Below are 12,978 nucleotides of genomic sequence, written 5' to 3' on the forward strand. Positions count from 1 at the left end.
AATTACAATTTAAAGATGAAAGGATTGTCACATCTCTGTACAGGAAGCCAACTTGGAGAAATACGCTGCTACATTTTAGCAGCATGCATCCGAGACATACCTTTGAAGGGGTAGTATCTAGTCAGTTGCATAGAATTTTTAGAATTTGTGAGTGTAGCGACTCTCTAGAAAAAGAAATCAATAATTTAGAGGTTTTGTTTAGAGATAGAGGTTATCCCTCTAAGTTATTTACAGAATGCAAACAGCGACTTATGGACAAGTTCCATGATTCTAGAAGCACAGCTGTAGCTAGACACATTGGTGGCCATAAGAAATGTACTGCTGTCAACAATAAGTACACAGACAGATTGAGTTATATCTCTAACTTTACCAGTGACAGTTTCAGCTTAAACAAGATCATCATTAGAAACTGGAACGTATTGGTTACAGATACATTCACGAAAACTATAGTAGGAGAATTTCCTAGATTTAGTTATAGAACTTCACAGAATTTGAAAGAAATCCTTTGCTCAGAGCACACACATCCACCAAATAGCATTGTCTGCGATAAATTGGGCACCTTTCCTTATGCAGATGTTCAATGTGCCCATTTATATCTAAGAACATCAGTTACATACATCCTAAAGGTATTTTCTCATTCATCCCAAGATTTTTTAGTGATTGTAATAGCAGTAACCTGATTTACCTAGCTACATGCAATCAATGTGATGCATTTTATGTTGGTTTAACCAAGAGACGGTTACGTGATAGGATGTACAATCACTGTTATGATATCAGGAAAGAGAAAGATTCTAACGCTTTAGCCAAGCATGTCATGGAGCACACTAACCATAGTTTTGGCTTTAAAGTATTGGAAATGTTGCCCCACAATCCTAGAGCAGGAGATAATAACAATAAGTTGGCTATTAGGGAACTGAATTGGATTTTTACCTTAAAGGCTCATATAGCTCCAGGCATTAACCATTCAGTGTCTGTGAAACCCATCCTGGACAATCGGAAAAAATATTGAAGATTAAATAAGAATATTTAGTTGGATTCATCAAGCTTTGTACTTATAAGATGATCTAATGAGTTATTATGCTATTGGTATTTTGAAATGCCTGTACATATTGGTTTTTTTGCTATATTTGTTTTATGATGTAATATAGTTATCTATTTAATATATTTTTTATGTTAGTTTTTCCATTAGAAAGGATGGTTTTAAAAATTTTTTTAATAATTTTTTGCCTGATTTATATTATCTGAGATCTTGTTATGATTTGATAACATCTACATGGGGTTTTATATTTCGGTGTTGTTCATATCAACATATGATGGAATTAGTACATGTTTGGCATTTATAATCAAATACTTACTTGTTTTGGTATTTGTGCTGAGTCTTGACATCTTGGTTTTATAGTTTTTATATTTTATATTCTCTCCTGATAAGTTTGAGTGTGACTATAATTGATTGTAATATGTCACTATGGATATATTTTACCATAGAGTCACATGCAACAGCGGTGGATGTCTGGACGACATCGGAATAGTGTGTAGTTGATTCTGGCCACTGGATGAAACGTATGGCAATACCTTGGTTTTTCGGTAGCTTTGCGAGAATTTCTGACCGTTGTTGGAATGTGTGAGCTGCGTCTCATACGGTGATGAGTGTCGACTTTTTTGTATAGATTTCATTGTAGTTTCTGTATTCATCGACACTCTAGCAACCATTCTTATTTATCATCGGTCATGTGGGTTAATTGGTTGCTTGGACTATTCTTGATCAGTGAAGCTGCTTGATGAGATGTGTGGTTGCATATCTGATGATGTTTATGTAAGTACATACTTTATCTATCATCTGAGATTCTGATAACATTTACTTAGTGTTATTATGTCGAAGGGCGGATTCGTTTCTAATGGTTTTCTGTTTATGCCATGATTGGATGCGGTTTGGCATCGAGCGTTAATTTTGCTAGTTTTTGTAGTGTCCTTTGGATTTTAACGCGGCATTTTGCACTTGGCAGTTTTTGCTATTTTATGTATGGACTTCGGTCCACACTCTCCAGATTTGGATGTAACAACTCTGTATTGTGTGAACAAGCAGAACAGCTGCATTGTGAGTATGTGCCCAGTACATTGGAAGGCAGTATGTTCCGTTTTAATATATTTAATTATATTAGGTTTAGGGTTATATTGTTCTGAGTATGTTTTTTATAATGTTTAGTTGTGTGATGCTTTTGCATCACATTTAAGAACCACTGACAGTCTGGCGTTGAATGATTTCTGAGTAACAATGCTTACAAGTTTTTTAAATTTGGGTTATTGCCGTTTTATTTATAATATTAATTGTAACAACTTTGTATTGTGTGAACAAGCAGAACCGCTGCATTGTGAGTATGTGCTCAGTAGATTGCAAGGCAGTATGTTCCGCTTTAATTTATTTAATTATATTAAGTTTAGGGTTATATTGTTTTTAGTATGTTTCTTACAATGTTTAGCTGTGTGATGGTTTTGCATCACATTTAAGAACTACTGACAGTCTGGCGTTGAATGATTTCTGAGTAACAATGTTTACAAGCTTTTTTAAATTTGGGTCACTGCCGCTTTATTTACAACATCAATTGTTCTAATTTATAACTAATTAAAACTTGGCGTTTTGATTTCCCGCTAAAAAGTTGTGTATAAAAATAGTTCATTTGCATTCATTATTTACACCTGATGAAGCATAGTTTAACTACGTGAAAGCGCTTGTGTGGTTTTATGGAAGAATAAAGAACGTTTTTATCCTACTTTTCCGTGTGGTGACTCCTGTTTGGATTTATTCTTGTCACTAGATGGGTTGCAAACTGGCTCAAGGACAGAACCCACATGGTTAGAATTGCTGGAGCCATGTCAGACTCCAAACCAGTTACAAGTGGCGTCCCTCAAGGCTCAGTCCTGGGACCTCTCTTGTTCGGCATATATTTCTCGGAGGTACAGGCCAACATGGAAGGACAGTGGCTGACCAAGTTCGCAGATGACTGCAAACTGGGTGCCATAATCGTCTCTCCAGCCGACACAAGCATCCTCCAAAAGGGCCTCATAGAAACAGACAACTGGTGCCAGAGCCATGGCCTCAAGCTAAACGTCAAAAAGTGTATAGTCATCCCCTTTGGCAAAAACAAAGTGCCCACAAATTACCACATAGGTGTAATCCATTAAGTACAGAAGAAGTAATTAGGGACCTGGGGACTCAAGTTGATAGCAATCTCTCATTTGACAACCACGTAGCCAAAGTGGTTAGAAAAATATTTTATATAGCCCACCTAATCATGAAGGGATTCACATCTAGATCAGGGGAGGTCATCGTGCCTCTTTACTCATCCCTCATCAGGCCCATAATTGAGTACAATGCCCCTTTTGGGATGTACCTTACCAGACACCTGCAGCAACTGGAAAGACCCCAAAAGTACCTCACCAAGAGGATTAAAGGGCTCAAACAGATGCCATATGCTGCCCGGTTAAAGAAACTCCAGCTCTACTCAGTGGCATACCGCCTGCTCAGAGGCGATCTGTGCCTGACATATAAAGCCATGTCTAACCCGGAATTAATGGACATGCTGCACCTCAGAAAATCCAAATCCCATCAAGCCACACGCATGAGAGACTTGAACCTCAGCACTGAAATAAATAGGACATGCTGGAGGGACAGATTCATAACCCAGAGGCTCCCTTCACTCTGGAATAAAATCCCAGTCCAGGTTAGGCAGAGTCCCTCATTGACTCTCTTCAAGAGGAATCTTGATGAGTGGATGGGAGATCACAGGTTTACCCCGGGTATCACTTCTGTGTCACTGTTAGACAGAGGCACAGTATACTAACCTCGAAAAAGGGCATAGCAAAATTAATTTAAAATGGGTGGCGAAAGCCAAACACACTCTGGCTAGGCTTATAAATGCCCTAGGGCAGATAGCCTAGTATGAACCTATGAACCTATGATTATGTAGTCAAATATTAATATATTATCATTTAGGGCATACTATCAAAGCAAAGAATGGTATCCTGTCAGACTTCAGTGTTTCAAAGCAACAGACATACAGTAGCATTAAAATGCAATTTTCCTCACTAGACTAATAAAATAATCACTCCATTAAAGTCCTAGCTTCTTAAAAATACATATTTAAAGTGATTCCATACCTTCAGATGCATAAAAGATGAAATAACAACCAAAGAACTGGTTACTTTTTCTTCTAGTTTCATTTTCAGCTTCATTTCCTGGTTTCCGAGTCATGCATGAGTTCAAAGGTTGTGTGATGTCATTTCTCACTGTATTCTTGCTTCCAGCTTCTCTAGTTTGCTGCTACTGCCATGTAGATGCTCGTGCACATGAAGAAACAGTCACAGAGGCTTAGAAAAGGCATTTTCGGTGGGAATTTCAAACAACTAAATTTTCTCCATTCTAAAGAAGCATAAAAAGTGCACGAGCAGCCTTCACAGTGAAAAAATACATGAACTGCCCTTCTCTAAAAATGTTGGGAAAGTAAGATTTTTCCCATAAATCAATAATTTACATCCCTTAAACTAAATTAGGTTAAGAATTGAAATTAGAGCATTTAGTTAATGTAAAGCACTTAATGTTAATATATTACACTACGAAATGCAGATTTTAAGTAAAGACATATATATTAATCATGATACGAACATCTTTCAAAAATGTCAAGAGGAAACAAAACTATCTTAACTAAAGCATCTCCTAAGGGCACTTTTGCTGTGGGGATTCTAAGCAGTGTAATCATAATAGACTAAACAGTAAACTCTAAAGTGTTACCCCACCACTAACACACATGAATGCTTTACTTTGGAAATCATGAATTAATAGTAACATAGCATGACTTTTGTATCCCAAATGAATATATAATGAAGTTAACTGCGCCCCGGTTATAGCAAACATATGGTATGAAAAAAAACAAAACATATATATATATATATATATACACACACACACACACACAGATATACATACATATATATATATATACACACACACACACATACATACATGCATACATCCATAGACATATGCCTATGCAAAATAGACACTTTATCTTTGCTTTGTATATGTATTCCAATAAAATATTATGTAAAATAAAAACACTTTACCTTTGCTTTGTGTATATATTCCAATAAAACATTAAGTAAAGAGTTCTGCAAGAAAGTACTTAGTATTATTTGATAACAATCCTATTTGTCTTTTAATTTTTTATTTGCACTTTCTTTGACAGTCCACGTGTTCTTAGTTGCATGTCTTTTCAGACTCTTTGTAGACCATTCCATGTCCTCTATATCAGTTAGTATTTTTTTTTGTGAATAAAGTCCAAAGCCTCTGACAAAGAGCTAAATATCTTCTCACCTTCTGGTAAAAATATTTTTTATCCTGGAGGGAAAGAGAATTTGTGCTTTGATGTTAACTTTTTAAAGAGATTTTATCAAGGGAACACATTCTTTCCTTCTATATATGACAGAAGAAGTATAGTCATTGTCAAAGCGAACGAGTTTGTCCTTTATCTTGATGGGAGAATTATTCCATGCAGACTTCAGAACCAAATCCTTATCTTGGGAGGACAAAAATCTAACAATGATGGACCTGGCCTGTTGTTGAAGCAGGTTTCTAGAGACCTGTTAGCCCTCTCTATACCGAAGGAAAGGGCTTCAGGAAGATTTAGTGCTGTTGGAAGCCAGTTATTAAAAAAGTGTATCATATCAGTTCATTCTTCCTTTTCTGGTACTCCATAGATTCTAATGTTGTTTCTCCATGACCCACTTTCTAGGTCTTCCAGCTTTTCTGTTAGTTTTGTATTCTGTTTCAAAAGAAACTCGTTTTGACTTTCAAATTCCATCAGTCTGCCTTCCATATCTGTTATAGATTCCTTGATAGAAGCAATTTGTTCAGAATGCATTTTAACCATTTCACTAAGAATGTCCAGCTGCTTACTGTAGTCTTGTTTAATAGTATCTGTTTTATTCTGTAGTTTGTCCATTTTTATAGATAGTTCTTGAATAGTAGCCGTTAATGTTTGCAGCTTCTTCTTTACCACTCTGTCCTAATGAGAATTCTTCAAGTTACCCATACTTGGATTTCTTGAGGAAAAACTTTGTGACAGGAAAAATACTAAAAACTTATATGTTTTAGTACTAATTTTGAAAAATAATAAAGGACCTATATTCACACATCCTCTGATACACTTTTGGATTAGTATTTCCAAAAATTAGATTAAATTTCCTGTCAGAATAAAAATGTATAAGCAGAGCTAAAGTTTAGTGCTGCTAGCAGTCTGGCATCTTGGCCACGTCCACCATCTCTTTTATGTAGTTTTGATAATAGTCAAGACAGTTGGTTATTTATACACTCATTACGGCAGTTTATAGAAAACAAAATGAGAACCTAGAGACTGAATCTATACCTAGTTTGATTCAGCTTTTTATTAGGTGTCTTGAAAAGACAGATAATAAAAAATTAAGTATCTCACCTATCTATAAGATGCTAAGAGAAGACACTCTAAAGTTTGACTCAGATTTTTGGAATTACTGTGTAAAGATTAATGGAGAACAAATATCTGATGAATCCAAAAAATTGTTATTGAATTCTGTGCATGGTACCTCTTCTTCATTATATTGGATATTGTATAAAATGGAAATTTATGAATAGCAGTTTCTGTACTCCACGTAAAATAAATCTTATACTCAAAAACAGTGAAAGTAAATGTTGGAAATGTGATGAATTACTAGAGGCCAACTGGGTTCACATGTTCATTGAATGTAGAAATGTTATTCAATACTGGAAAGACTTCAGATATTTTGTAAATGCTTTATGGTCTGATAACTGTCATATTTCTAACTCACTAATCCTATTCATTGTTCCTATACCTAATGTAATACCTAAATCTCAGATTCAGTTACTCCAGTCAGTTCTTGCAATTGCCAGAAAAGTTATTACTTTGAACTGAAAAAGTAAAAAAGATTTGATTTTTAAAGAATTTATTCATTTAGCAAAAGTTGTTTTTAAAAAAGAACTGCATACCATTTGTTATAGAAGTCATAACATTACTCATAAAAAATAGCAAGCAAAATCTGGAAAACCTTTTGAACAAATACTGACAAGTTCTCATGGATAAAATGATTGTTTATCATGGATTAATGTAAGTATTGTAAATAGTTTTGTTATTGTTTTATTGTATTTGTTATATGTACATTTGTGTATGTTTATATTTATTTATTTATTTATTTTATTTTTTAATTTTACATTTGTTGACCGGGATAGTCCGACTGGATACATATCCATTTTCAGCGGAGGCCTGGGGAGAAAAACTCCAAGGTCAGCAAATTAGATTAAAAATACAGTATATAAAGTAGCTAACATATCTAAGCAAGCAGTTAAGTTTATGATTACAATTTTTACAGAGGTTACATACCGAGGCAAATAATAGTAGTCCTGGGGTTAACAAAAATCAGAGAGTAGGTCTTCATTAAGTAATACAAGTCAGCTAAGGATACTGTTATTAACTCATACAGTTAGTTACAGATACAATATTTACAGTGGTAACATACCAAAACACATTAGAGTTAAACAAGGTAAAGGTCAGGGTAGTGCCACAGGTAAGCTTAAATAATTATTTTAGTCTCATTGTCAAGGAGAGTTAGTCGGGTTTGTTACATTGACATAACCAGTTTAGTGTCAAATATTGTTTAAGTCTAGTCCTGAACTGGCTCAGGGAGTTGAGCAAAGTAATTTCGGTTGGGAGAGAGTTCTAGGATTTGCTTACAGAGTTTATGAAGAGAAAATCACTGGCAGAGTTACTAGTTTTGATAGTCTGGACAAGTCGTTTATTTGAGGATCGAAGTGGCCAGTGATTGCGATAGGGGATAATAATATTTTTAAGAGCAGGAGTATTATCTGGATTGTAAAGTATCTTATGGGCAGTAATCATGAGGTCATACTGGATAAAGCTGGGTAATTCTAGCCACCCAAACTGATTTAGGTTAATACAGTGGTGAGTCCTATAAGGCAGGCCAGTGGCAAATCTGGCAATATGGTTATAGCAGATAGAGAGTTTGTTTTGGAGAGTATCGGGGATGCATACAGAAGAGTTGAAAGTAGGTGAGAGCGAGCTATGGCAAATCTAGCAGGAGGGGTTAAGAAGGCTTTTATCCTGTAAAGTGAGCCTTGTTTTTATTGGTGGTCTTTATAGATTGATTAACGTGTAGGTCAAATTTGAGAATATTATCGATTAAAACACCTAACAGTTTTGTAGAGGAGTCTGGGGAGATTATTGGGCCATTATTAGATTTAATGGTAAAAGTGAATGCAGTACACCTGTGTGTTGGTGAAAATAGCAACAGTTTTTTTGGGGGGATTCAGGATCAGATGACGTCCAGAAAGCCAGTTTTCAATAGTGTTAAAGGTGGTTTGGGTAGCTGACCACAGTTCATTTGGAGAAGTGGGTGAGCAAATCAGGGTGGAGTCGCTAGCATATTGGACACAGCTGACTGTAGGGAAACAGAATAGAGGTCATTAATGAAGATAGAGGAAAGAAGGAGCCCTAGTATGGATCCCTGGGGTACACCTATTGTGTTGGGTAGGAGTTTAGAAAGTTTGTTTTGCCAAAGGACAGCCTGCTGTCTATCTTTCAGATAGGATTGGAACTATTGGATGACTGTAATATCTAAGCAGAAAGTTTTCAGGGTATGGATTAGTAATTGGTGATCCACCATATCAAATACCTTGGAGAGATCCAGGAAGAGGGCTGAGGATATGTTATTGTTATTGCGATTATGGTTTATGGTATTGGAGAAGGCTAGAAGGGCTGAAATAGTGCTGTGGTGCAGCCGGAAGCTGTGCTGGGAGTCTGCCATGAGGCTATTCTGAGTTAGGTGCTGCATCAGTTGTCTATGGGTACATTTTTCCATAATTTTAGCAAGTGGGGATAGTATTGCTATTGGCCTATAATTGGATAACTCAGTAGAGTTACCTTTCTGAAGTGGGATTACATAGGATATTTTCCAAATATAAGGGATTCTGGCTTCTGCTATTGTTTGATTGATTAGTATCGAGATGGGGTAAGCAATGGCATCGGCTGCTTTTTGTAGATACTCAGCAGGGAGTTGCTCAGCAGAGAGTGTAGTTGGTTTCAGTATTTTAATCAAGGTACAGATGAGGGAAGTGGCAACTGGTTGGAATCTAAATGTGAGTTGGTTTCTGGGGGTATTGCTTTCATGACAGGGGGAGCTGTGAAGTAGTTGTCTCACTAGGGCTTGAATGGTCTCTTAAACTGTCAGAGACTTCCTCGGAAGGTTTATCAATGGAGGCTGCCGGGACTGGGGTAGAAGTTTGTCCAGGATGTAATAGTTTATTTATACCTGCCCAGAATTTCTGTGGCTTGTTTTGATTTATTTCCTGTAGATTATAGTAGTAGTTTTTTTTGTCTAGTAGAATGGCTTTTTTAGTGATGTTCCTCATTTGTCTATATTTAATGTGATCTTGGGGGTCTTTAGTAGTTTGCCATAATGCCCATGCCTTATTTCTGAGGGTGATTTTTTGTTTAGACTCTTTGGAAAGCCATGGGGCAGTTTTTGTCTTAGTCCTTGTTGAACAAACGGGTGCATGATAAGGATTTCTAGGAATTTGTTGTAAAAGTATGCAACTGCTTCATCTAAGGGGAAGTGTATTGATCATGTACATGAATTTAGTTCTTGTTGGAATTTGGTGGGGTTAAAGTATTTTTTGTTTCTTAACATTCTAAGTAATGGTTGTTGGGGATTGATGGCTTTGTGCTTAATAATATAGGTGAGAAGGTGATCACGTAGGTCAAGAGGGGGGTCCCAGAGGTGTACAATTGGGGTGACTATTTATAAATACCCAATCAAGTATGCTTTCTTTTTGGTTTGGTTTACTTATCCTGGTAAGGGTTGTGATGACTTGTGAGAATGCGTGCAGGTTGACATGGGTGGTTGGGGAGTCTGAGGAACAGGTATTACAGTCTATGTTGAGGTCTCCGAGTAGTATGGTTTCTTGGGGGTAGTGACATGTTAACGAGTGAAGGGTATCTTCAAGTGTAGCTATATTATTACCTGGGGAAATGTACGTACAGATGATATGAATATATTTATTTTTATTACTTTGCAGTTTGGTGGCAAGAATCTCTGAGTTGTTAATTTGTGGTGGTTGTATCTTCAAGTGTAGCTATATTATTACCTGGGGAAATGTACGTACAGATGATATAAATATATTTATTTTTATTACTTTGCAGTTTGGTGGCAAGAATCTCTGAGTTGTTAATTTGTGGTGGTTGTATAACTTCAATGGTGACGTTCAATGCAGATTTATATAGAACAGCTACCCCATCCCCTTTCCTGGAAGCACGATCCAGCCTGTATATGTTATACCCAGGTGGTAGCACTTCATTGTCTGTAATGCTAGGTTTTAACTACATTTCAAATAAACAGAGAATCTCAGGGGAGTGGATAGCTAGGAGTGCAGGAGCTAGGAGTTTTTGAAAAAAAGAAAAGAACATGCATGCTAACACAAATCTACCAACTTTCTATGTTAAGAGCAACTGTCCCTATTTTTGGGCCTTTGTCCACCCTCCCACCATTATTTTGTGCCTTGTCACGATTTCTTCCTGTAAGAGTCTGACAAGTATGCATGCTAGATTTTTCTGCTGCTGCTTCCATTCACAGTACAGTACAAAAACCCTTTCCCCAGTATATCTAAAGGTAAAACTTGTTTTCTTTTTTCTTTTCTTTTATAATTTATCAGAAAAGAAAAGTAAAGACAAATGTTTGCTTTCCTATTTAGAACACTGTAGGCTCAAGAGTATTTAAAATTGTTAATTTTAACCATTATTTTCATTGTTAAATACATCAATATTTGTAGAGGTTGATACTGACAAACATAATCATGTATACACATAGTCATACATAGACACGTGTCCTCATATGCAGAAGTATTTAAATTATCAAGCAGCAAACATAATCATGTATACACATAGTCATACATAGACACGTGTCCTCATATGCAGAAGTATTTAAATTATCAAGCAGCTAACATAATCGTGTATACACATAGTCATAAATAGACACGTGTCCTCATATGCAGAAGTATTTAAATTATCAAGCAGCAAACATAATCATGTATACACATAGTCATACATAGACACGTGTCCTCATATGCAGAAGTATTTAAATTATCAAGCAGTCACAAAGCATTAACCCTAATTTATTTATTAGATCCTGATTTATACAAATAAGATGCTCTTGCAAAGAGCAAATGATGTCAAAACTCCCTGATGTGGAATGTAAAGAAAAACTCTAACCTGAGAAAAACATCAAAGCTGAGTTTTCATTGCCTCTAAAATCCAATACATTTTGCTAATCAGTTAAGATACTTAAGAATGTACCATGAAATATGACTATTTCATAGAATAATGATATCTACTCAGCTTATTTGAACAAAGTAAGCTTCTTTCTGAAAGCTCTTGTGGATTTGTCCATTTTGTTTGTATGGAGATAACTTTGTCATCCATATTACACACTTATGTGATTACTGCTGGCTATGGATAAGTGATTGGTATTGGTTGGCTAGGCAGTACAAACCATGACTAACACTTTACAATGTGATCCTTATGTGAAGAAGAAACAGTAAAGATCTTGACAGAGGGCACAAGGGGAGTGAAGCATAAAAGCAAAATACGCTGAAGGATCAGGTAGTGAAGCATAAAAGCAAAATACGCTGAAGGATCAGGTAGTGCACATGTCGACAAATATAAGCTGTTTTTAAAATAAAGATCAAGAGATACGCTGAAGGATCAGGTAGTGCACATGTCGACAAATATAAGCTGTTTTTAAAATAAAGATCAAGAGATAGGATGTGACATTCATTCACTCTCTCATGAACTCAATTTGTATACAGCATGTAAAAATATAAACACTAATCGTGTAAACAAATAAATAGCAATGCATATAAAACAAATGAATATAGAAATGAATGTAAAACAGATGAATGCAGACATGCAGAAATATCAGCTCACACACTTCACTCCCTCACTCAGCCTCTCCCTCACTTCTCCTTATACTCCTCTCTTAAAATGTAAAAAGATCTTAGCAAAAGATATTATACCTCTTCTTGAAAACCTAAAACTTGGCTCGCTTACAGGGATAGACACCCTCTTTGCTTAGTTCCTATTCCAATGGCAGGAGTACATTGTTACTCCTCTGCTACATACCTAAAACCTTTGCTTAACTAAAAACTGCATGCCCAGTATATCGAAAACAGCAAAAGTCATACCTATTCCCAAAAAATCCAACCCCAAGCTACCTAGTCTTTACTGATCAAGCTCCAACTTCCCTATCTTTTGGAAAAATCTTAGAAAAACTGGTTAATAATTATTTTCAAATTATGTAAATCAATACTGCCTTATCTCTTCCAGGTAAGATGGTTTCTGGTCCATCCGCAGCACTTCCACTGCACTTTGAACCTTCACTGATCACACTCTTTTAGCTACGGACCAAGGTCTCCTTACTGCAGCAACTTTGACCTGGTTGACCACCCAGTCCTATTTAACCATTTCACTGACATTGGGATTAGTCCTGGCACTATTCGCTGGTTCCAAAATTGCCTATCCATCTAACATTTCTCTGCAAATTTTAATAACAGTACATCAGCCACCACTCATTTACTTAAAGGAGTCCATCAAGTCCCATACTGACACTTCGTTTATCCATTTTTATAAATAAGCTTACACTAGACCTTTTGCCACTTTCAGTCTTACTATATGCCAATAGCATGTTTATCTTCTGTTCCAGCCCCTCAACCCATTCAGTTCAACATTATCTGCAAAGCAATTTCCTTTCCATCATTAATTGGTTCGATAGTAAAAAAAATGTATTACTGTATTCCTCAAAAACGTAAACTATGCTTTTCACAACCTCCATTAAAAGGGAAAGGAGCCCAGCTCCCTTCTTATT

Source organism: Protopterus annectens, chromosome 4.part1, assembly GCF_019279795.1.
Source record: "Protopterus annectens isolate FY-2018-M chromosome 4.part1, PAN1.0, whole genome shotgun sequence".
Lineage (NCBI taxonomy): Eukaryota > Metazoa > Chordata > Ceratodontiformes > Protopteridae > Protopterus > Protopterus annectens.